A 25,692-nucleotide genomic window follows, 5' to 3' on the forward strand; every position below is an offset into this window, starting at 1 on the left:
TAGGCCAGTGCTGGTGATGTGGGTGCAGTTTGTGGTTGTGATGTCACTTGTGGCTCAGTGCCTGATAGGCCAGTGCTGGTGATGTGGGTGCAGTTTGTGTTTGTGAGGTCACTTGTGGCTCAGTGCCTGATAGGGCAGTGCTGGTGATGTGTGTGCAGTTTGTGGTTGTGATGTCACTTGTGGCTGAGTGCCTGATAGGCCAGTGCTGGTGATGTGGCTGCAGTTTGTGGTTGTGAGGTCACTTGTGGCTGAGTGCCTGATAGGCCAGTGCTGGTGATGTGGGTGCAGTTTGTGGTTGTGATGTCACTTGTGGCTCAGTGCCTGATAGGCCAGTGCTGGTGATGTGGGTGCAGTTTGTGATTGTGAGGTCACTTGTGGCTGAGTGCGTGATAGGGCAGTGCTGGTGATGTGGGTGCAGTTTGTGGTTGTGATGTCACTTGTGGCTCAGTGCCTGATAGGCCAGTGCTGGTGATGTGGGTGCAGTTGGTGGTTGTGATGTCACTTGTGGCTGAGTGCCTGATAGGCCAGTGCTGGTGATGTGGGTGCAGTTTGTGTTTGTGAGGTCACTTGTGGCTCAGTGCCTGATAGGCCAGTGCTGGTGATGTGGGTGCAGTTTGTGGTTGTGAGGTCACTTGTGGCTCAGTGCCTGATAGGCCAGTGCTGGTGATGTGGGTGCAGTTTGTGTTTGTGATGTCACTTGTGGCTCAGTGCCTGATAGGCCAGTGCTGGTGATGTGGGTGCAGTTTGTGGTTGTGAGGTCACTTGTGGCTTAGAGCCTGATAGGCCAGTGCTGGTGATGTGGGTGCAGTTTGTGGTTGTGATGTCACTTGTGGCTGAGTGCCTGATAGGCCAGTGCTGGTGATGTGGGTGCAGTTGGTGGTTGTGATGTCACTTGTGGCTGAGTGCCTGATAGGCCAGTGCTGGTGATGTGGGTGCAGTTTGTGTTTGTGATGTCACTTGTGGCTGAGTGCCTGATAGGCCAGTGCTGGTGATGTGGGTGCAGTTTTTGTTTGTGAGGTCACTTGTGGCTGAGTGCCTGATAGTCCAGTGCTGGTCACATGGCTGCAGTTTGTGTTTGTGATGTCACTTGTGGCTCAGTGCCTGATAGGCCAGTGCTGGTGATGTGGGTGCAGTTTGTGATTGTGAGGTCACTGGTGGCTGAGTGCCTGATAGGCCAGTGCTGGTGATGTGGGTGCAGTTTGTGGTTGTGATGTCACTTGTGGCTCAGTGCCTGATAGGCCAGTGCTGGTGATGTGGGTGCAGTTTGTGTTTGTGAGGTCACTTGTGGCTCAGTGCCTGATAGGGCAGTGCTGGTGATGTGTGTGCAGTTTGTGGTTGTGATGTCACTTGTGGCTGAGTGCCTGATAGGCCAGTGCTGGTGATGTGGCTGCAGTTTGTGGTTGTGAGGTCACTTGTGGCTGAGTGCCTGATAGGCCAGTGCTGGTGATGTGGGTGCAGTTTGTGGTTGTGATGTCACTTGTGGCTCAGTGCCTGATAGGCCAGTGCTGGTGATGTGGGTGCAGTTTGTGATTGTGAGGTCACTTGTGGCTGAGTGCGTGATAGGGCAGTGCTGGTGATGTGGGTGCAGTTTGTGGTTGTGATGTCACTTGTGGCTCAGTGCCTGATAGGCCAGTGCTGGTGATGTGGGTGCAGTTGGTGGTTGTGATGTCACTTGTGGCTGAGTGCCTGATAGGCCAGTGCTGGTGATGTGGGTGCAGTTTGTGTTTGTGAGGTCACTTGTGGCTCAGTGCCTGATAGGCCAGTGCTGGTGATGTGGGTGCAGTTTGTGGTTGTGAGGTCACTTGTGGCTGAGTGCCTGATAGGCCAGTGCTGGTGATGTGGGTGCTGTTGGTGGTTGTGATATCACTTGTGGCTCAGTGCCTGATAGGCCAGTGCTGGTGATGTGGCTGCAGTTTTTGGTTGTGAGGTCACTTGTGGCTCAGTGCCTGATAGGCCAGTGCTGGTGATGTGCCTGTAGTTTGTGTTTGTGAGGTCACTTGTGCCTCAGTGCCTGATAGGCCAGTGCTGGTGATGTGGGTGCAGTTTGTGATTGTGAGGTCACTTGTGGCTGAGTGCCTGATAGGCCAGTGCTGGTGATGTGGCTGCAGTTTGTGGTTGTGATGTCACTTGTGGCTCAGTGCCTGATACGCCACTGCTGGTGATGTGTGTGCAGTTTGTGGTTGTGATGTCACTTGTGGCTGAGTGCCTGATAGGCCAGTGCTGGTGATGTGGGTGCAGTTTGTGGTTGTGATGTCACTTGTGGCTGAGTGCCTGATAGGCCAGTGCTGGTCACATGGCTGCAGTTTTTGGTTGTAAGGTCACTTGTGTGTCATTGCGTGATAGGCCAGTGCTGGTGATGTGGGTGCAGTTTGTGGTTGTGATGTCACTTGTGGCTCAGTGCCTGATAGGCCAGTGCTGGTGATGTGGGTGCAGTTTGTGGTTGTGATGTCACTTGTGGCTGAGTGCCTGATAGGCCAGTGCTGGTGATGTGGGTGCAGTTTGTGGTTGTGAGGTCACTTGTGGCTGAGTGCCTGATAGGCCAGTGCTGGTGATGTGTGTGCAGTTTGTGTTTGTGATGTCACTTGTGGCTCAGTGCCTGATAGGCCAGTGCTGGTGGTGTGGGTGCAGTTTGTGGTTGTGATGTCACTTGTGGCTGAGTGCCTGATAGGCCAGTGCTGGTGATGTGGGTGCAGTTTGTGGTTGTGAGGTCACTTGTGGCTCAGAGCCTGATAGGCCAGTGCTGGTGATGTGGCTGCAGTTTGTGGTTGTGATGTCACTTGTGGCTCAGTGCCTGATACGCCACTGCTGGTGATGTGGGTGCAGTTGGTGGTTGTGATGTCACTTGTGGCTCAGTGCCTGATAGGCCAGTGCTGGTGATGTGGGTGCAGTTGGTGGTTGTGATGTCACTTGTGGCTCAGTGCCTGATAGGCCAGTGCTGGTGATGTGGGTGCAGTTTTTGTTTGTGAGGTCACTTGTGGCTGAGTGCCTGATAGGCCAGTGCTGGTCACATGGCTGCAGTTTGTGGTTGTGAGGTCACTTGTGGCTGAGTGCCTGATAGGCCAGTGCTGGTGATGTGGGTGCAGTTTGTGGTTGTGATGTCACTTGTGGCTCAGTGCCTGATAGGCCAGTGCTGGTCACATGGCTGCAGTTTGTGGTTGTGATGTCACTTGTGGCTCAGTGCCTGATAGGCCAGTGCTGGTGATGTGGGTGCAGTTTGTGATTGTGAGGTCACTGGTGGCTGAGTGCCTGATAGGCCAGTGCTGGTGATGTGGGTGCAGTTTGTGGTTGTGATGTCACTTGTGGCTGAGTGCCTGATAGGCCAGTGCTGGTGATGTGGGTGCAGTTTGTGTTTGTGATGTCACTTGTGGCTGAGTGCCTGATAGGCCAGTGCTGGTGATGTGGGTGCAGTTTTTGTTTGTGAGGTCACTTGTGGCTGAGTGCCTGATAGTCCAGTGCTGGTCACATGGCTGCAGTTTGTGGTTGTGAGGTCACTTGTGGCTCAGTGCCTGATAGGCCAGTGCTGGTGATGTGGGTGCAGTTTGTGATTGTGAGGTCACTGGTGGCTGAGTGCCTGATAGGCCAGTGCTGGTGATGTGGGTGCAGTTTGTGGTTGTGATGTCACTTGTGGCTCAGTGCCTGATAGGCCAGTGCTGGTGATGTGGGTGCAGTTTGTGTTTGTGAGGTCACTTGTGGCTCAGTGCCTGATAGGGCAGTGCTGGTGATGTGTGTGCAGTTTGTGGTTGTGATGTCACTTGTGGCTGAGTGCCTGATAGGCCAGTGCTGGTGATGTGGCTGCAGTTTGTGGTTGTGAGGTCACTTGTGGCTGAGTGCCTGATAGACCAGTGCTGGTGATGTGGGTGCAGTTTGTGGTTGTGATGTCACTTGTGGCTCAGTGCCTGATAGGCCAGTGCTGGTGATGTGGGTGCAGTTTGTGATTGTGAGGTCACTTGTGGCTGAGTGCGTGATAGGGCAGTGCTGGTGATGTGGGTGCAGTTTGTGGTTGTGATGTCACTTGTGGCTCAGTGCCTGATAGGCCAGTGCTGGTGATGTGGGTGCAGTTGGTGGTTGTGATGTCACTTGTGGCTGAGTGCCTGATAGGCCAGTCTTGGTGATGTGGGTGCAGTTTGTGTTTGTGAGGTCACTTGTGGCTCAGTGCCTGATAGGCCAGTGCTGGTGATGTGGGTGCAGTTTGTGGTTGTGAGGTCACTTGTGGCTGAGTGCCTGATAGGCCAGTGCTGGTGATGTGGGTGCTGTTGGTGGTTGTGATATCACTTGTGGCTCAGTGCCTGATAGGCCAGTGCTGGTGATGTGGCTGCAGTTTTTGGTTGTGAGGTCACTTGTGGCTCAGTGCCTGATAGGCCAGTGCTGGTGATGTGCCTGTAGTTTGTGTTTGTGAGGTCACTTGTGCCTCAGTGCCTGATAGGCCAGTGCTGGTGATGTGGGTGCAGTTTGTGATTGTGAGGTCACTTGTGGCTGAGTGCCTGATAGGCCAGTGCTGGTGATGTGGCTGCAGTTTGTGGTTGTGATGTCACTTGTGGCTCAGTGCCTGATACGCCACTGCTGGTGATGTGGGTGCAGTTTGTGGTTGTGATGTCACTTGTGGCTGAGTGCCTGATAGGCCAGTGCTGGTGATGTGGGTGCAGTTTGTGGTTGTGATGTCACTTGTGGCTGAGTGCCTGATAGGCCAGTGCTGGTCACATGGCTGCAGTTTTTGGTTGTAAGGTCACTTGTGTGTCATTGCGTGATAGGCCAGTGCTGGTGATGTGGGTGCAGTTTGTGGTTGTGATGTCACTTGTGGCTCAGTGCCTGATAGGCCAGTGCTGGTGATGTGGGTGCAGTTTGTGGTTGTGATGTCACTTGTGGCTGAGTGCCTGATAGGCCAGTGCTGGTGATGTGGGTGCAGTTTGTGGTTGTGAGGTCACTTGTGGCTGAGTGCCTGATAGGCCAGTGCTGGTGATGTGTGTGCAGTTTGTGTTTGTGATGTCACTTGTGGCTCAGTGCCTGATAGGCCAGTGCTGGTGGTGTGGGTGCAGTTTGTGGTTGTGATGTCACTTGTGGCTGAGTGCCTGATAGGCCAGTGCTGGTGATGTGGGTGCAGTTTGTGGTTGTGAGGTCACTTGTGGCTCAGAGCCTGATAGGCCAGTGCTGGTGATGTGGCTGCAGTTTGTGGTTGTGATGTCACTTGTGGCTCAGTGCCTGATACGCCACTGCTGGTGATGTGGGTGCAGTTGGTGGTTGTGATGTCACTTGTGGCTCAGTGCCTGATAGGCCAGTGCTGGTGATGTGGGTGCAGTTGGTGGTTGTGATGTCACTTGTGGCTCAGTGCCTGATAGGCCAGTGCTGGTGATGTGGGTGCAGTTTTTGTTTGTGAGGTCACTTGTGGCTGAGTGCCTGATAGGCCAGTGCTGGTCACATGGCTGCAGTTTGTGGTTGTGAGGTCACTTGTGGCTGAGTGCCTGATAGGCCAGTGCTGGTGATGTGGGTGCAGTTTGTGGTTGTGATGTCACTTGTGGCTCAGTGCCTGATAGGCCAGTGCTGGTCACATGGCTGCAGTTTGTGGTTGTGATGTCACTTGTGGCTCAGTGCCTGATAGGCCAGTGCTGGTGATGTGGGTGCAGTTTGTGATTGTGAGGTCACTGGTGGCTGAGTGCCTGATAGGCCAGTGCTGGTGATGTGGGTGCAGTTTGTGGTTGTGATGTCACTTGTGGCTGAGTGCCTGATAGGCCAGTGCTGGTGATGTGGGTGCAGTTTTTGGTTGTGAGGTCACTTGTGGCTCAGTGCCTGATAGGCCAGTGCTGGTGATGTGGGTGCAGTTTGTGGTTGTGAGGTCACTTGTGGCTCAGTGCCTGATAGGGCAGTGCTGGTGATGTGTGTGCAATTTGTGGTTGTGATGTACTTGTGGCTGAGTGCCTGATAGGCCAGTGCTGGTGATGTGGCTGCAGTTTGTGATTGTGAGGTCACTTGTGGCTGAGTGCCTGATAGGGCAGTGCTGGTGATGTGGGTGCAGTTTGTGGTTGTGATGTCACTTGTGGCTCAGTGCCTGATAGGCCAGTGCTGGTGATGTGGGTGCAGTTTGTGATTGTGAGGTCACTTGTGGCTCAGTGCCTGATAGGCCAGTGCTGGTGATGTGGGTGCAGTTTGTGATTGTGAGGTCACTTGTGGCTGAGTGCGTGATAGGCCAGTGCTGGTGATGTGGGTGCAGTTTGTGGTTGTGATGTCACTTGTGGCTGAGTGCCTGATAGGCCAGTGCTGGTGATGTGGGTGCAGTTTGTGGTTGTGAGGTCACTTGTGGCTGAGTGCCTGATAGGCCAGTGCTGGTGATGTGTGTGCAGTTTGTGTTTGTGATGTCACTTGTGGCTCAGTGCCTGATAGGCCAGTGCTGGTGGTGTGGGTGCAGTTTGTGTTTGTGATGTCACTTGTGGCTCAGTGCCTGATAGGCCAGTGCTGGTCACATGGCTGCAGTTTGTGGTTGTGATGTCACTTGTGGCTGAGTGCCTGATAGGCCAGTGCTGGTGATGTGGGTGCAGTTTGTGGTTGTGATGTCACTTGTGGCTGAGTGCCTGATAGGCCAGTGCTGGTGATGTGGGTGCAGTTTGTGGTTGTGAGGTCACTTGTGGCTGAGTGCCTGATAGGCCAGTGCTGGTGATGTGGCTGCAGTTTGTGGTTGTGATGTCACTTGTGGCTGAGTGCCTGATAGGCCAGTGCTGGTGATGTGGGTGCAGTTTGTGGTTGTGAGGTCACTTGTGGCTCAGTGCCTGATAGGCCAGTGCTGGTCATGTGGGTGCATTTTGTGTTTGTGATGTCACTTGTGGCTCAGTGCCTGATAGGCCAGTGCTGGTGATGTGGCTGCAGTTTTTGGTTGTGAGGTCACTTGTGGCTCAGTGCCTGATAGGCCAGTGCTGGTGATGTGCCTGTAGTTTGTGTTTGTGAGGTCACTTGTGCCTCAGTGCCTGATAGGCCAGTGCTGGTGATGTGGGTGCAGTTTGTGATTGTGAGGTCACTTGTGGCTGAGTGCCTGATAGGCCAGTGCTGGTGATGTGGCTGCAGTTTGTGGTTGTGATGTCACTTGTGGCTCAGTGCCTGATACGCCACTGCTGGTGATGTGTGTGCAGTTTGTGGTTGTGATGTCACTTGTGGCTGAGTGCCTGATAGGCCAGTGCTGGTGATGTGGGTGCAGTTTGTGGTTGTGATGTCACTTGTGGCTCAGTGCCTGATAGGCCAGTGCTGGTCACATGGCTGCAGTTTTTGGTTGTAAGGTCACTTGTGTGTCATTGCGTGATAGGCCAGTGCTGGTGATGTGGGTGCAGTTTGTGGTTGTGATGTCACTTGTGGCTCAGTGCCTGATAGGCCAGTGCTGGTGATGTGGGTGCAGTTTGTGGTTGTGATGTCACTTGTGGCTGAGTGCCTGATAGGCCAGTGCTGGTGATGTGGGTGCAGTTTGTGGTTGTGAGGTCACTTGTGGCTGAGTGCCTGATAGGCCAGTGCTGGTGATGTGTGTGCAGTTTGTGTTTGTGATGTCACTTGTGGCTCAGTGCCTGATAGGCCAGTGCTGGTGATGTGGGTGCAGTTGGTGGTTGTGATGTCACTTGTGGCTGAGTGCCTGATAGGCCAGTGCTGGTGATGTGGGTGCAGTTTGTGGTTGTGATGTCACTTGTGGCTCAGAGCCTGATACGCCACTGCTGGTGATGTGGGTGCAGTTTGTGGTTGTGATGTCACTTGTGGCTCAGTGCCTGATAGGCCAGTGCTGGTGATGTGGGTGCATTTTGTGTTTGTGAGGTCCCTTGTGGCTCAGTGCCTGATAGGCCAGTGCTGGTCACATGGCTGCAGTTTGTGGTTGTGAGGTCACTTGTGGCTCAGAGCCTGATAGGCCAGTGCTGGTGATGTGGGTGCAGTTTGTGGTTGTGAGGTCACTTGTGGCTCAGAGCCTGATAGGCCAGTGCTGGTCCTGTGGGTGCAGTTTGTGGTTGTGATGTCACTTGTGGCTCAGTGCCTGATAGGGCAGTGCTGGTGATGTGGGTGCAGTTTGTGGTTGTGATGTCACTTGTGGCTCAGTGCTTGAGAGGCCAGTGCTGGTGATGTGGCTGCAGTTTGTGTTTGTGATGTCACTTGTGGCTGAGTGCCTGATAGGCCAGTGCTGGTCATGTGGGTGCAGTTTGTGGTTGTGAGGTCACTTGTGGCTGAGTGCCTGATAGGCCAGTGCTGGTGATGTGGGTGCAGTTTGTGGTTGTGATGTCACTTGTGGCTGAGTGCCTGATAGGCCAGTGCTGGTGATGTGGGTGCAGTTTGTGGTTGTGAGGTCACTTGTGGCTCAGTGCCTGATAGGCCAGTGCTGGTCATGTGTGTGCAGTTTGTGTTTGTGATGTCACTTGTGGCTCAGTGCCTGATAGGCCAGTGCTGGTGATGTGGGTGCAGTTTGTGGTTGTGAGGTCCCTTGTGGCTGAGTGCCTGATAGGCCAGTGCTGGTCACATGCCTGCAGTTTGTGGTTGTGAGGTCACTTGTGGCTCAGAGCCTGATAGGCCAGTGCTGGTGATGTGGGTGCAGTTTGTGGTTGTGATGTCACTTGTGGCTGAGTGCCTGATAGGCCGTTGCTGGTCATGTGTGTGCAGTTTGTGTTTGTGATGTCACTTGTGGCTCAGTGCCTGATAGGCCAGTGCTGGTCACATGGCTGCAGTTTGTGTTTGTGATGTCACTTGTGGCTCAGTGCCTGATAGGCCAGTGCTGGTGATGTGGGTGCAGTTTGTGGTTGTGATGTCACTTGTGGCTGAGTGCCTGATAGGCCAGTGCTGGTGATGTGGGTGCAGTTTGTGGTTGTGATGTCACTTGTGGCTCAGTGCCTGATAGGCCAGTGCTGGTGATGTGGGTGCATTTTGTGGTTGTGAGGTCACTTGTGGCTCAGTGCCTGATAGGCCAGTCTTGGTGATGTGGGTGCAGTTTGTGGTTGTGATGTCACTTCTGGCTGAGTGCGTGATAGGCCAGTGCTGGTCACATGGCTGCAGTTTGTGGTTGTGATGTCACTTGTGGCTGAGTGCCTGATAGGCCAGTGCTGGTGATGTGGGTGCAGTTTGTGGTTGTGATGTCACTTGTGGCTCAGTGCCTGATAGGCCAGTGCTGGTCACATGGCTGCAGTTTGTGGTTGTGATGTCCCTTGTGGCTCAGTGCCTGATACGCCACTGCTGGTGATGTGGGTGCAGTTGGTGGTTGTGATGTCACTTGTGGCTCAGTGCCTGATAGGCCAGTGCTGGTGATGTGTGTGCATTTTGTGTTTGTGAGGTCACTTGTGGCTCAGTGCCTGATACGCCACTGCTGATGATGTGGGTGCAGTTTGTGGTTGTGAGGTCACTTGTGGCTCAGTGCCTGATAGGCCAGTGCTGGTGATGTGGGTGCAGTTTGTGGTTGTGATGTCACTTGTGGCTCAGTGCCTGATAGGCCAGTGCTGGTCATGTGGGTGCAGTTTGTGTTTGTGATGTCACTTGTGGCTGAGTGCCTGATAGGCCAGTGCTGGTCACATGCTTGCAGTTTGTGGTTGTGAGGTCACTTGTGGCTCAGTGCCTGATAGGCCAGTGCTGGTGATGTGGGTGCATTTTGTGTTTGTGAGGTCACTTGTGGTTGAGTGCCTGATAGGCCAGTGCTGGTGATGTGGCTGCAGTTTGTGGTTGTGATGTCACTTGTGGCTGAGTGCCTGATAGGCCAGTGCTGGTGATGTGGGTGCAGTTTGTGGTTGTGATGTCACTTGTGGCTCAGTGCCTGATAGGCCAGTGCTGGTCACATGGCTGCAGTTTTTGGTTGTAAGGTCACTTGTGTGTCATTGCGTGATAGGCCAGTGCTGGTGATGTGGGTGCAGTTTGTGGTTGTGATGTCACTTGTGGCTCAGTGCCTGATAGGCCAGTGCTGGTGATGTGGGTGCAGTTTGTGGTTGTGAGGTCACTTGTGGCTCAGTGCCTGATAGGCCAGTGCTGGTGATGTGGGTGCAGTTTGTGGTTGTGATGTCACTTGTGGCTGAGTGCCTGATAGGCCAGTGCTGGTGATGTGGGTGCAGTTTGTGGTTGTGAGGTCACTTGTGGCTGAGTGCCTGATAGGCCAGTGCTGGTGATGTGTGTGCAGTTTGTGTTTGTGATGTCACTTGTGGCTCAGTGCCTGATAGGCCAGTGCTGGTGGTGTGGGTGCAGTTTGTGGTTGTGATGTCACTTGTGGCTCAGTGCCTGATACGCCACTGCTGGTGATGTGGGTGCAGTTTGTGTTTGTGAGGTCACTTGTGGCTGAGTGCCTGATAGGCCAGTGCTGGTCACATGGCTGCAGTTTGTGGTTGTGATGTCACTTGTGGCTGAGTGCCTGATAGGCCAGTGCTGGTGATGTGGGTGCAGTTTGTGGTTGTGATGTCACTTGTGGCTGAGTGCCTGATAGGCCAGTGCTGGTGATGTGGGTGCAGTTTGTGGTTGTGAGGTCACTTGTGGCTGAGTGCCTGATAGGCCAGTGCTGGTGATGTGGCTGCAGTTTGTGGTTGTGATGTCACTTGTGGCTGAGTGCCTGATAGGCCAGTGCTGGTGATGTGGGTGCAGTTTGTGGTTGTGAGGTCACTTGTGGCTCAGTGCCTGATAGGCCAGTGCTGGTGATGTGCCTGTAGTTTGTGTTTGTGAGGTCACTTGTGCCTCAGTGCCTGATAGGCCAGTGCTGGTGATGTGGGTGCAGTTTGTGTTTGTGAGGTCACTTGTGGCTCAGAGCCTGATAGGCCAGTGCTGGTGATGTGGGTGCAGTTTGTGGTTGTGATGTCACTTGTGGCTGAGTGCCTGATAGGCCAGTGCTGGTGATGTGTGTGCAGTTTGTGGTTGTGATGTCACTTGTGGCTGAGTGCCTGATAGGCCAGTGCTGGTGATGTGGGTGCAGTTTGTGGTTGTGATGTCACTTGTGGCTGAGTGCCTGATAGGCCAGTGCTGGTGATGTGGGTGCAGTTTGTGGTTGTGAGGTCACTTGTGGCTGAGTGCCTGATAGGCCAGTGCTGGTGATGTGGCTGCAGTTTGTGGTTGTGATGTCACTTGTGGCTGAGTGCCTGATAGGCCAGTGCTGGTGATGTGGGTGCAGTTTGTGGTTGTGAGGTCACTTGTGGCTCAGTGCCTGATAGGCCAGTGCTGGTCATGTGGGTGCATTTTGTGTTTGTGATGTCACTTGTGGCTCAGTGCCTGATAGGCCAGTGCTGTTGATGTGGGTGCAGTTTGTGTTTGTGAGGTCACTTGTGGCTCAGAGCCTGAAGGCCAGTGCTGGTGATGTGGGTGCAGTTTGTGGTTGTGATGTCACTTGTGGCTGAGTGCGTGATAGGCCAGTGCTGGTGATGTGGGTGCAGTTTGTGGTTGTGAGGTCACTTGTGGCTCAGTGCCTGATAGGCCAGTGCTGGTCACATACCTGCAGTTTGTGTTTGTGATGTCACTTGTGGCTGAGTGCCTGATAGGCCAGTGCTGGTCACATGGCTGCAGTTTGTGTTTGTGATGTCACTTGTGGCTGAGTGCCTGATAGGCCAGTGCTGGTGATGTGGGTGCAGTTGGTGGTTGTGATGTCACTTGTGGCTGAGTGCCTGATAGGCCAGTGCTGGTGATGTGGGTGCAGTTTGTGGTTGTGTGGTCACTTGTGGCTCAGAGCCTGATACGCCACTGCTGGAGATGTGTGTGCAGTTTGTGGGTGTGATGTCATTTGTGGCTGAGTGCCTGATACGCCACTGCTGGTGATGTGGGTGCAGTTTGTGGTTGTGAGGTCACTTGTGGCTGAGTGCCTGATAGGCCAGTGCTGGTCATGTGGGTGCAGTTTGTGGTTGTGATGTCACTTGTGGCTCAGTGCCTGATAGGCCAGTGCTGGTGATGTGGGTGCAGTTTGTGTTTGTGATGTCACTTGTGGCTCAGTGCCTGATAGGCCAGTGCTGGTGATGTGGGTGCAGTTGGTGGTTGTGATGTCACTTGTGGCTGAGTGCCTGATAGGCCAGTGCTGGTGATGTGGGTGCAGTTTGTGGTTGTGATGTCACTTGTGGCTCAGAGCCTGATACGCCACTGCTGGTGATGTGGGTGCAGTTTGTGGTTGTGATGTCACTTGTGGCTGAGTGCCTGATACGCCACTGCTGGTGATGTGGGTGCAGTTTGTGGTTGTGATGTCCCTTGTGGCTCAGTGCCTGATAGGCCAGTGCTGGTGATGTGGGTGCATTTTGTGTTTGTGAGGTCCCTTGTGGCTCAGTGCCTGATAGGCCAGTGCTGGTCACATGGCTGCAGTTTGTGGTTGTGAGGTCACTTGTGGCTCAGAGCCTGATAGGCCAGTGCTGGTGATGTGGGTGCAGTTTGTGGTTGTGAGGTCACTTGTGGCTCAGTGCCTGATAGGCCAGTGCTGGTCCTGTGGGTGCAGTTTGTGGTTGTGATGTCACTTGTGGCTCAGTGCCTGATAGGGCAGTGCTGGTGATGTGGGTGCAGTTTGTGGTTGTGATGTCACTTGTGGCTCAGTGCTTGAGAGGCCAGTGCTGGTGATGTGGCTGCAGTTTGTGTTTGTGATGTCACTTGTGGCTGAGTGCCTGATAGGCCAGTGCTGGTCATGTGGGTGCAGTTTGTGGTTGTGAGGTCACTTGTGGCTGAGTGCCTGATAGGCCAGTGCTGGTGATGTGGGTGCAGTTTGTGGTTGTGATGTCACTTGTGGCTGAGTGCCTGATAGGCCAGTGCTGGTGATGTGGGTGCAGTTTGTGGTTGTGAGGTCACTTGTGGCTCAGTGCCTGATAGGCCAGTGCTGGTCATGTGTGTGCAGTTTGTGTTTGTGATGTCACTTGTGGCTCAGTGCCTGATAGGCCAGTGCTGGTGATGTGGGTGCAGTTTGTGGTTGTGAGGTCCCTTGTGGCTGAGTGCCTGATAGGCCAGTGCTGGTCACATGCCTGCAGTTTGTGGTTGTGATGTCACTTGTGGCTGAGTGCGTGATAGGCCAGTGCTGGTGATGTGGGTGCAGTTTTTGTTTGTGAGGTCACTTGTGGCTGAGTGCCTGATAGGCCGTTGCTGGTCATGTGTGTGCAGTTTGTGTTTGTGATGTCACTTGTGGCTCAGTGCCTGATAGGCCAGTGCTGGTCACATGGCTGCAGTTTGTGTTTGTGATGTCACTTGTGGCTCAGTGCCTGATAGGCCAGTGCTGGTGATGTGGGTGCAGTTTGTGGTTGTGATGTCACTTGTGGCTGAGTGCCTGATAGGCCAGTGCTGGTGATGTGGGTGCAGTTTGTGGTTGTGATGTCACTTGTGGCTCAGTGCCTGATAGGCCAGTGCTGGTGATGTGGGTGCATTTTGTGGTTGTGAGGTCACTTGTGGCTCAGTGCCTGATAGGCCAGTCTTGGTGATGTGGGTGCAGTTTGTGGTTGTGATGTCACTTCTGGCTGAGTGCGTGATAGGCCAGTGCTGGTCACATGGCTGCAGTTTGTGGTTGTGATGTCACTTGTGGCTGAGTGCCTGATAGGCCAGTGCTGGTCATGTGGGTGCAGTTTGTGGTTGTGATGTCACTTGTGGCTCAGTGCCTGATAGGCCAGTGCTGGTGATGTGTGTGCAGTTTGTGGTTGTGATGTCCCTTGTGGCTCAGTGCCTGATACGCCACTGCTGGTGATGTGGGTGCAGTTGGTGGTTGTGATGTCACTTGTGGCTGAGTGCCTGATAGGCCAGTGCTGGTGATGTGTGTGCATTTTGTGTTTGTGAGGTCACTTGTGGCTCAGTGCCTGATACGCCACTGCTGATGATGTGGGTGCAGTTTGTGGTTGTGAGGTCACTTGTGGCTCAGTGCCTGATAGGCCAGTGCTGGTGATGTGGGTGCAGTTTGTGGTTGTGATGTCACTTGTGGCTCAGTGCCTGATAGGGCAGTGCTGTTCACATAGCTGCAGTTTGTGTTTGTGTGGTCCCATGTGGCTGAGTGCCTGACAGGCCAGTGCTGGTGATGTGGGTGCAGTTTGTGGTTGTGATGTCACTTGTGGCTCAGTGCCTGATACGCCACTGCTGGTGATGTGGGTGCAGTTTGTGGTTGTGAGGTCACTTGTGGCTGAGTGCCTGATAGGCCAGTGCTGGTGATGTGGGTGCAGTTTGTGTTTGTGATGTCACTTGTGGCTCAGTGCGTGATAGGCCAGTGCTGGTGATGTGGGTGCAGTTTGTGGTTGTGATGTCAGTTGTGGCTCAGTGCCTGATATGCCAGTGCTGGTCACGTGATGTGGCGGATGAATGGCCCGTACTCAGGAGGGTTTGCGTCCTGAGACCTTTATTGTTTGTTTCTGAGCATATTTAAAAAATTATTTGCTTCATTGGTTTCACACACACACTTTGCTAAGCCAATCACCATACAGATTATTTCACAGGTAGCCAATCATTACACCGATCACGCACGCAGCGGATATGCCTTGTACCTTGCTACTTGTTTAGAAAACCTGTCTTGCCCTTAACCTTGGTTCCCACTGGCTTCTGCTAGTTTATCTGTACTTTCTCAGGATGTATCATTCCCAGCTGCACCGGTGTCCTTGGGTACGTTTGTCTGAGGCTCCTGTTGCTTGCTACTTGCAACTTTCCACCAGTTTAACCCTGTCATGACCCTCCACATCTCCCCCTTCTTTTACTAATTGAAGGGCTAAGGCTGTATGGATCTGCAGGGTCATGACTTGCTTCATACTCCGGTCAATCAATTCTTTGCACGCAGCTCAACAAGCATGGTACAGAGATTAGTATTGCAACAAACATAAAAATTACTATAGTCCTAGAAGCAGTATGCATTTTAACCACGGCCCTATAGCAAGCATATTCAACCATTCAAACAGTCCCCACAATTTTTCACCATCATCTTCTTGCAGTTGTTCTGTTAATTCCTTCAATTTTGTAATGCTTGTATGTACTGACTCAGAATGATCACTCAGGTTCATACAGCACATTCCCTCAGAGTCCTGACAGCCATGGCCTTGGGCCAATAGCAAAAAGTCAATTGCAGCCTGATTTTGTAAGGTGGCGTATCTAATTGAATCTATGTCTGTTAATAAGGCGCTTAAAGCAGTACTAGTAGCATTTGCTTCTTTTGCAAGCCAGAATCCTAATCTGTTAAGTTATGATAAAGCATGAGCAGTCCCTATTCCTGCAAAAATACTACTCAAGATACATTCTGCTGGATTCCAAAATTCTACGTTACTATCGCAACCTGACGTAAAGCCGTGGGTGGACCGCTTTGTTTGAGTGTGGACAGTTCCATTAACTAAGAATTTTTTGGGATGAAACATCGTCAAAAGTCCAAAGATACATGGTCCCCCCACAGCTTTACCTGGTATGCCTTTCCAGGCTCTCTGACCACAAATTAAGAATATCTTAGCAGCCAACCCTATGGGTTGTGGTCCAGGTGTTATTTGACCTGAGGTGGTGTGATTACACCATACAGGTGTATTGGCATAAATGCCTGAGGGAGATTCATCCACGTCACCCTCTTTGGTAGGTGCCCTTGCAGTATAATTTAGATAAAAGCAGACTGCAGCCTGTGTAATTCCCAATAAGTCAAGTTCTTGCGGCTGCAGTGGCAAGGCAGGAAAATTGTGTACATTGTGCATATTGTTATACCACGTGGAAATATTCCGTTCCTGTGTCTCCATTCTGCATCGCACCACCATTTGGGCTGAAGTGTACCTGGAGCACTACAATTTGTTAACACAGTATCATTGTAAAGAGACCCCATGCGCTGTATATCAAGAGGAAGTCCGACCAGGCAAGTGCGGAAAGGGTCTGATGGCATCGCCATTGATAAGCACAGGGTGTCTGTATTGGTTTCATTCGCAAGAGTCACCCAGATGTTGCCACGTTTCCAGGTGCCTGGTCCAACGGGCGTGCTTGTTGCTCTGAGGATGAGGCAACATAAGGTCATACACGTCGCAGCGGCACCCATCATAACCGCGTTCCTGTAGAAACAGAAGCATTTCCCCTCCCCCAAGTTATCAGTTCCATTGGTCCCACCCATTGGTCGGAAACCAAGTCTTTGACCAAAACTGGGGGCTTTTGTATTGATCTTATGTCTGTGGCTTGCTGACGTTCGAAATTATTATGACCTGTTTCATCACAATTCAAAAAATTAAGGACATATAACTCTTTGTGTAGTCATTCTTGTGGGGTGAGCAGTGTCTCCCCCCTTTCTTTTGTTTTTGTAGCATAGCTTTCAGGCTGCGGTGTGACTGCTCAACAATGGCCTGGCCGAGTGGGGTATGCCTGTTACATGAGAGATGCCCCATGTATTGAGGAATTGACATACACGGCCTGAGCAATAGGCTGGGCTGTTGTCCATTTTGATGGTTGTTGGCACCCCCAAGACCGCAAAGCAGGCAAGCCAATGACGAGTCACATCCCTAGCTTTTTCACCAGTGTGGGCGGTGGCCCACAAAAATCAAGAATGGGTGTCGACTGTGACATGTACATATTCGAGATGTCCAAATTCTAAAGTAGGCGTAATGTCTGTTTGCCACAGTTCATTAGCCTTTAAACCTCTAGGGTTCACCCCTTCCTTCAAAGGCATTGGGGCGAACTACTGACAATCTGAACAAGACAAAATAATGTCTCTGGCCTGCTGGATGGGTAGTTGAAACTGCCTCTTCAGCGAGCGGGCGTTTTGATGAAAGAAGGAGTGAGACAGCCTGGCTTGTTCTAGAAGGTTGGGTACCACCGCTGGCATGGCCGCAACATCAGCGCGTCGATTTCCTTCCGCGATGGGTCCAGCCAGGTCCGTGTGTGAGCGTATATGTAAAACATAAAAGTCATGCTTTCTGTGATTAATAAGAGTCCAAAGAGCATAAAGTTCTGCAAAGAGCAATGGATTGGAGACCTCACGGAGAAAGGAAGCCTCTAACCTTTGCACAAGGCCCGCAGCATAACAGGAATCAGTAACAACATTTACAGGTTCCTTGGCACAAAGTTCAAAAGCCACACGGACGGCCACCATCTCCAGTACCTGTACCGACCCTCGTTCCTGTGTACGTACTGTTGTTTTCCATTGTTGCGTGACAGGGTCCTGCCACGTGATAGCAGCCCTTTTAGATCTGCCCGAAGCATCGGTGAAGACAGTTGAACCAGGAACTGGGACAGGGCGACAGCGGCGCCGAGTGACTAGGGGTAGGCTGCCGGCCTCTGCCCATAACTTACGTTGAGGATAATGAATGGAAAGTTGCCCTGTGAAATCAGCAAGGGCTACTTGAAAACCCCAATCTTCTGAAATTAACCAGTTCAAGTTGTCTATAGTGGCTGGGATATAAATAACTTCAGGGTCACAGCCATTCACGGTTTGCAGTCTCTCCCGTCCCTTAATGATAAGTTTAGAATACATTTCTGTAAGAGTCCATAAGGTTTTCGGTGGAGTATGTTACAGAAAAATCCATTCCAAAATGTGCAAGGGATCTGTGCTTTTTGTATCCCATCAAAATAATACTGCAAAAGGCTGGAAGCTGTTGGCAATCAGAGCTAAATAAAAAGGCAATGAGAAATGACGTCGCCAACTCTGGCGTTCCTCCAGAGGGTGGGCACATAACTGGAGTGCCTTTCTCGCTTCAGGTGTCAAAGTTTGAGTGGAGGTTAGGGAGGTGTCCCCTTTGAGCATTTCAAAAAGGGAGTGTAGCAGTTCCGTGGAAAGTCCTAGCACTGGTTGGAGCCAATTAATGGCTCCTAATATTTTTAGTAGGTCATTAAGCATGACAATATCGTTTAATTGCAGTTGGACCGGCTGCAATTACAACAAGAGGTGAAGGAAGAGAATTAGAGCCATTATCTCTGAGGGTCATAGTCAAAAGGTTGTAGCATTACTTTGAATTTGAGGTTGGTGGGCAGATCGAGCACCAGGATCTGCTCGTGCTTAGCCCGAGCCCCGGCGGCTGGCATCTCGCTCGCTCGCTACCGTGGGGGGGGCGGGGGAGGAGCGGGAGGGGGAGGCGGGGAGGCCGGGCAGCAGCTCGGTGCTGGTGCTGGCGCTGAGGGGCGGCCGCTGCGTCGCGCCCCCCCCCGCCCAGCACGGTGCTGCCCCACAACGGAAACATCCTTTTTTCTTTTTTGTTCCCCCTTGCTCATACATCTGAGCAGCCAGTGCAGCGGCAAGGGATTCGGTGCTGTGGTGTATAGAGCCTACATTTTGACAAGCCCGCACCATCTCTGCAATAGTGCAAGTTGCTCGGTTCTTAATCGCCTGCAAGGCTCTCGCACAGTCAGCATTCGCATTCTCAAAAGCAAGCTGCCTCAGCAACAGTGCCCGAGCCTCCTCATTCTCAATCTGTCGCTCAGTTGCTGCATATAACCAATCAACAAATGCAGGGTATGGTTCTGTAGGTCCCTGCAATACTTTCGCAAATGACAAACTTGAACCGGCGTTTGTACCTGTCAGTCCACGCAAGGCTTGTAAAATGAACTTTGCAATCCTCTCGTATGTTTCTCTATTATATTCCGTCTGGGTTGCCGGATCCGCATGCAGCCCCTCTCCAGCCAACTGGTTATAGCCTACTCCTTGTCCGTTATTCAAGTTATCAACCGCCTGTACGGGACATTTGTCTCGAAAGTCCGAAAGCCACACAGCATACTGAGTGTTAGTCAAAACCATTTTCATTAACGCTTTCCAGTCATAGGGAGTCATCACATAAGTAGTAGAAAGTGCTTCTAGGAATGTGATAGTATGAGCAGATTGAACTCCGCTTTCTTTTACCAATTTCCGCAGTTCCTTGACTATCTCATAATTAAAACGCAGCTAACAGAGGCAGCGAACAGACGCAGCAGTTTGCGCAGCAGTGGTTGGGCTCTGACTAGAACTTGAGGATCTTGTGGAAGTTGTGGGCTTTCTGAGGACCCCCGAGGACCTAGAAGGTGATCGCTGTGAACAGGAAAGGGGAAGCTAGGCAAGGACAACTGCAGGAGGCCTTGACTTCTCCTGGGAAAAGCTCGTGGGAAAAGCTCCAGCTAGGAGTGGCTGCTGCTAACGAGCTCTCTGGGTTGCCCCTGACCAGAGGGGGTTGGGGCCTTTGATCCCAGTGGCCCTTGATTGGGCGGTCAAGCACCCTGTGAGTCAGTGCTAGGGAGAGGCCTATATAAGAGCCAGGCCTAGAGCGCAGCTCCCAGAGCGCAGCGAACAGAGGCAGCAGTTTGCGCAGAAGGGCGCGCGAAGGGACGTGCGAAGGGACCTTCATTTCTGTTCCCTGCGGTGTACACTTCCCCAATATGGTCGTGACACGCCGCACAGCACGTTCCCCAGCGGCTGCTGGAGTTGCTGTGTCAGAGGCTTGGACCCAGACTGGCCCTCTGACAGTAGATGCAGCTCTACAGGTCTCAGGCTGCAGGGAGTGCTTGGGGCCTCTCCGGGAGGCCTGGGCTGGCAGCCAGCTCTCCTGCAGGAGGTGTGCTGCTGTTGACGAGTTGTGTCGTCAGGTAAGGGAGTTACGGGAGGAGGTCAGTAGGCTGCGCAGCATCCGAGAAGCAGAGCAAGAGATAGACAGGGTATTCTCAGAGACTGTGCAGCTTCGGGAGTCCCAACCCCCTGCAGCAGTGGAGTTGCCAGAGGGCTCTGTGCCGTGTGAAATGGTACATCATAACATCATAGAAGAAGGCTGGAAACTGGTCACTGCTCGTGGGAGGAGAAAGGCTCCTACTCCTCCTGAAGACCTGAAGCTGAAGAACAGGTTTAGTGCCCTCCAGGATGAGGAGGAGATGGGCATGGCTGCCAGGGAAGTAACCGGGACAACAGACCCTGTGCCCTACCGGAACACCCGGAAAAAGCGGCGGGTGATTGTTGTGGGGGACTCCCTGCTACAGGGGACGGAGGCATCTATCTGCCGACCTGACCTCTTGTCTAGAGAGGTTTGTGGCCTGCCGGGGGCTCGTGTGAGAGATGTCATGCAAAGACTGCCAAGGCTCGTCCATTCTTCGGACTATTACCCACTGCTGCTCTTCCATGTGGGCGCCAATGACACCAAGGGCAAACTGGAGACCATCAAGCAGGATTTCAGAGCTCTGGGGATGGTGGTCAAGGGTCTGGGAGCCCAGGTCATCTTCTCCTCAATCCTGCCAGTGAGGGGGATGGATGAGAGGAGGAGGAGACGGACTTTCCAGGTTAACGACTGGCTGCGCCGCTGGTGTTGGCAACAGGGTTTTGGTTTCTACGACCATGGGACCCTGTTTGAAGATCGACAACTGATGGCGAGAGATGGGATCCACCTCACGAGGCGGGGCACGCGGGTCTTTGCCAACAGGTTGGCCAAGCTGGTAAGGAGGGCTTTAAACTAGGAAAGATGGGGGAAGGGGAGAGTTATAGTGACAGGGTAGTTGGCAAAAGACTGCTCAAGTCAGGATGCCTCCAACAGGTGAATGCAGCCAGGGAAGTGCGCATGGGATGTGGCTGTGGAGGACCCTCTTTTACCCCTCCTGGGAAACCTGCATGCTCGATCACCTCCCTGAAATGCCTGTACACCAATGCACGCAGCTTGGGGAACAAACAGGAAGAACTAGAGATCTGTGTGCGGTCGCAGGGCCATGATCTCATTGCCATTACAGAGACATGGTGGGATAGCTCGCATGACTGGAGTGCTGTCATGGATGGCTACGTACTTTTTAGGAAAGACAGGCCAGGAAAGCGAGGTGGTGGAGTTGCTCTTTATGTGAGAGAGCAACTGGAATGTATTGAGCTGTGCCTAGGGGTGGATGAAGAGCGAGTCGAGAGCTTATGGGTAAGGATCAAAGGGCAGGCTAATAGAGGTGACACTGTTGTGGGTGTTTACTACAGGCCACCTGATCAGGAAGAGGAAGTGGATGAGGCCTTCTACAGACAGCTGGAAGTAGCCTCACAATCCCAGGCCCTGGTTCTCATGGGGGACTTCAACCACCCCGATATCTGCTGGAAAGACAACACAGCTAGGCACAAACAGTCCTGGAGATTCCTGCAGAGCATTGGTGACAACTTCTTGACCCAGGTGGTGGAGGAGCCAACAAGGAGAGGTGTGCTGCTGGACCTCGTACTAACAAACAAAGAAGGACTGGTGGAAGATGCGAAGGCTGGGGGCTGCCTTGGCTGCAGTGACCATGAGATGGTGGAGTTCAGGATCCTGCGAGGAGGCAGCAGGGCACCAAGTAGGATCGCAACCCTGGACTTCAGGAGAGCAAACTTTGTCCTCTTCAGGGACCTACTTGGAGGAATCCCATGGGTGAGGGCCCTGGAAGGAAGGAGTGTTCAAGAGAGTTGGTTAATATTCAAACATCACTTCCTCCAGGCTCAAGAGCGGTGCATCCCTATGAGTAAGAAGTCAAGCAAAGGAGGCAGGAGACCTGCATGGATGAGCAAGGAGCTCCTGGCAAAACTCAACCAGAAGAAGGAAGTCTACAGAAAGTGGAAAGGGGGACAGGCCACTTGGGATGAATATAGGAATGTTGTCAGAGTATGCAGGGATGCGACGAGGAAGGCTAAGGCCCGTTTGGAATTAAATCTGGCTAGAGATGTCAAGGACAACAAGAAGGGCTTCTTCAAATACATCAGCAGCAAGAGGAAGACTAGGGAAAATGTGGGCCCTTTGCTGAATGGGGTGGGTGCCCTGGTGACGAAGGATGCAGAGAAGGCAGAGTTACTGAATGCCTTCTTTGCTTCAGTCTTTACTGCTCAGGCCAGCCCTCAGGAACCCCAGACCCTGGAGGCAAGAGAGAAAGTCTGGAGAGAGGAAGACTTTCCCTTGGTGGAGGAGGAGTGGGTTAGAGATCATTTAAGCAAACTTGACACCCACAAATCCATGGGCCCTGATGGGATGCACCCACGAGTGCTGAGGGAGCTGGCGGATGTTATTGCTAAGCCACTCTCCATCATCTTTGAAAGGTCATGGAGAACAGGAGAGGTGCCTGAGGACTGGAAGAAAGCCAGTGTCACCCCAGTCTTCAAAAAGGGCAAGAAGGAGGACCCAGGGAACTACAGGCCAGTCAGCCTCACCTCCATCCCTGGAAAGGTGATGGAGCAGCTCATCCTGGAAGCCATCTCCACGCATGTGGAGGAAAAGAAGGTGATCAGGAGTAGTCAGCATGGCTTCACCAAGGGGAAATCATGCCTAACCAATCTGATAGCCTTCTATGATGGAATGACTGGCTGGGTAGATGAGGGGAGAGCAGTGGATGTTGTCTACCTAGACTTCAGCAAGGCTTTTGACACTGTCTCCCATAGCATCCTCATAGACAAGCTCAGGAAGTGTGGGTTAGATGAGTGGACAGTGAGGTGGATTGAGAACTGGCTGAATGGCAGAGCTCAGAGAGTTGTGATCAGTGGTACAGAGTCTAGTTGGAGGCCTGTAGCTAGCGGTGTCCCCCAGGGGTCAGTACTGGGTCCAGTCTTGTTCAACTTCTTCATCAATGACCTGGATGAAGGCACAGAGTGCACACTCAGCAAGTTTGCTGATGATACAAAACTGGGAGGAGTGGCCGATACGCCAGAGGGCTGTGCTGCCATTCAAAGAGACTTGGACAGGCTGGAGAGGTGGGCAGAGAGGAACCTCATGAAATTCAACAAAGGGAAGTGCAGGGTCCTGCACCTGGGGAGGAATAACCCCATGCAGCAGTACAGGTTGGGGGTTGACCTGCTGGAAAGCAGCTCTGCTGAGAAGGACCTGGGAGTGCTGGTGGACACCAAGTTAAGTATGAGGCAGCAATGTGCCCTTGTGGCCAAGAAGGCCAATGGTATCCTGGGGTGCATCAGGAAGAGTGTTGCCAGCAGGTCGAGGGAAGTGATTCTCCCCCTCTCCTCAGCCCTGGTGAGGCCACATCTGGAGTACTGCGTCCAGTTCTGGGCTCCCCAGTACAAGAGGGATGTGGCACTACTGGAGCAAGTCCAGCGAAGGGCCGCAAAGATGATTAGGGGACTGGAGCATCTCTCTTATGAGGAAAGGCTGAGAGAGCTTGGCCTGTTTAGCTTGGAGAAGAGAAGGCTGAGAGGAGATCTTATCAATGTGTATAAGTATCTGAAGGGAGGGTGTCGAGAGGATGGGGCCAGACTCTTTTCAGTGGTGCCGAGCGACAGGACGCGAGGCAATGGGCACAAACTGAAACACAGACACTTCCATCTGAACATGAGGAAAAACTTTTTCACTGTGAGGGTGACAGAGCACTGGAACAGGTTGCCCCGAGAGGTGGTGGAGTCTCCTTCTCTGGAGATATTCAAAAGCCGCCTGGATGCAATCCTGTGCAATGTGCTCTAGGTGACCCTGGTGGAGCAGGGGGGTTGGACTAGATGATCTCCAGAGGTCCCTTCCAACCTCAGTGATTCTGTGATTCTGTGAAAACTCTGATAAGCCGGATGTTCCCCTGGTTTATAGATGACAGGGAATGCAGTAATAGCTTGGAAGTCCCCTGCTAGTAAGGCTTCCTGACGGCACTTGACCCATTTATCTTTCCCTTTTCCTGCCCATAGCCCCCGCTCGCCAGCGAGGGGGTCCACAAATCCTGCATCAAAGGAATCACCACCTTCATCAGGACCATCAGTTTCGGAGGGTGGGGTCAGTTTGCAAATACCCCTCTCGCCTTCCCCGTTCCCTGATTCAGGGATCAATTGGGCAGGATCCAGGTCGTGGGGGGATGCCACGACTACCAGGGATGGCTCCTCAAGGGAAGGTGCCGAGGGTAAAGATGTATCAGAGGCGGGGGGGGCAGGAGGCAAACTTTTTTGCGTGGCTTTAAGAGTACTCATAATCGCCCCCCATGTAGCCAGATGCTTCCAAACTGCAACATCTCCAGTCCCTACTTCTTCATGTAATCTTTGACCTACTTTCACCCATTCATCAAGTTGAAATGTCCCATTTACAGGAAAGTCAGGTGCATTTCTCATAATCCAGTCCAAAAATGTGAATAATTTGCTGTCTGAAAGGACCCAATTCTGTCTGTCCAGAAGCCGTCTCAATACATCGAGACTTTGTTTCTCTTCTAGGGATAACCTTCCCCTTTTGTTCAATATCTTAACTAAAATACGCATGATCGCCTGTTCCTCTGTAGATATCTGCGATCCCATTTTCCGTTCCCGCATTCCCAGCCGCTCACCTTAAAATCGGTGTCTAAGTTGTCGGCGTCCGGACTGCAGCTCTCTGGTCCTCTGCGCAGCTCTCTAGTCCCGGGTCCCACTGCTCTCTAATACGTTCGGCTGGGCTCCACCACCGGTCGCTCTCCTCACCGCGATTCTCGCCCCACGTTGGGCGCCATTTGTGGCGGATGAATGGCACGGACTCAGGAGGGTTTGCGTCCTGAGACATTTATTGTTTATTTCTGAGCATATTTAAAAAATTATTTGCTTCATTGGTTTCACAGACACACTTTGCTAAGCCAATCACCATGCAGATTATTTCACAGGTAGCCAATCATTACACTGATCACGCACACAGCGGTATGCCTTGTACCTTGCTACTTGTTTAGAAAAGCTGTCTTGCCCTTAACCTTGGTTCCCACTGGCTTCTGCTGGTTTATCTGTACTTTCTCAGGATGTATCATTCCCAGCTGCACCGGTGTCCTTGGGTACATTTTTCTGAGGCTCCTGTTGCTTGCTACTTGCAACTTTCCACAAGTTTAACCCTGTCATGACCCTCCACAATTAGCAAGAAAGGCTCCCCAGGGGCTAGTTAGAGCAGAAAATTGTAATCCCTGCTTACAGGTAGGCAAAGGAAATGTGCAGGTGGCTCTGCTGCCATGTAAACCCTTCACGTGCTTTATCAAGCAAAAAAGCCAAACACAGCCTCGGAGGCTCTGGAAGGGAGATCCTTTCCCTCATGCATTGCCCAGGGCTCTTCCTGGGGGCAGCGTGTGGGTGGGGGTGTGCAATGCCGCATGCAGGACAGTGATATGACACCTCTTTAGGGTCCCCGGATGGGCAAGGGGACAGTGAGGCCCTGGTGTCTCCTGGTAGGTCTCGGTGGCAGAGACAACAGCCATAGCCGAGAGGACAAAGGCCTCAGTTCTGTCGGAGCCCTTCAGCGTTGGCAGCGCCCTTGGCCATCTCCACCATAGGCCGTCCTATGCTGTCCCACACCTGCGCCTGTGTCCCTGCAGACTGTAGACTCCCAACCTGCTTCCCCACCTTGCTCTCACCCGGGATCTCTATCCCTTCACTGATATCTCTCCATCCTCACGGGCTATTCCTTGAAATACAAAGCCATGGGCTGATCGCAGACTCCCTCTGGATGACCCGTTGCACCACAGCAGTACTCTTTGAGCGATAGTTCTTCATCCTAATGTCCAGTCTGAACTTCCCAGGCTGCATTTTGAAGCTGTTTCCCCTTCCCATGCTGCTTCCCAGTGCCAAGAAAAGCTCCTGGGAGCCCACAATGGGACACGCTAGTGTAGAGTCAGGGTGGATAATTACTCCCCTTGTCTGGACAGCCACGCTCCTCCTAATGCAGTCCTGTAGGCACCTGGCCTTATTCGCAGTGAGCAAGCACCACTGGCTTTTATGACAATCCTCGTAACACCCAGGCCCTTCTCCTCATGCCAGTCCTCAGCTGGTCAGGTCCCAACCTGTCCTGATGCTCGGAGTTATTCTTCCCCATGGGCAGGACTTGCCCTGTCTCCTTGTAAAACTCCATGAGGTTTCTGTTGGCTGAGTCCCCAAGTATCTCAAGGTCCCCTGGACTGAAGCTCCCTTGTGTCAGCTGTTAATGTGTGTACGCAGATGACTCACCCTGACTTGTGGTGCCTCTAACAAGACAACAGCACGAGGAATTG

The sequence above is a fragment of the Apteryx mantelli genome, chromosome 6 (assembly GCF_036417845.1).
Source record: "Apteryx mantelli isolate bAptMan1 chromosome 6, bAptMan1.hap1, whole genome shotgun sequence".
Lineage (NCBI taxonomy): Eukaryota > Metazoa > Chordata > Aves > Apterygiformes > Apterygidae > Apteryx > Apteryx mantelli.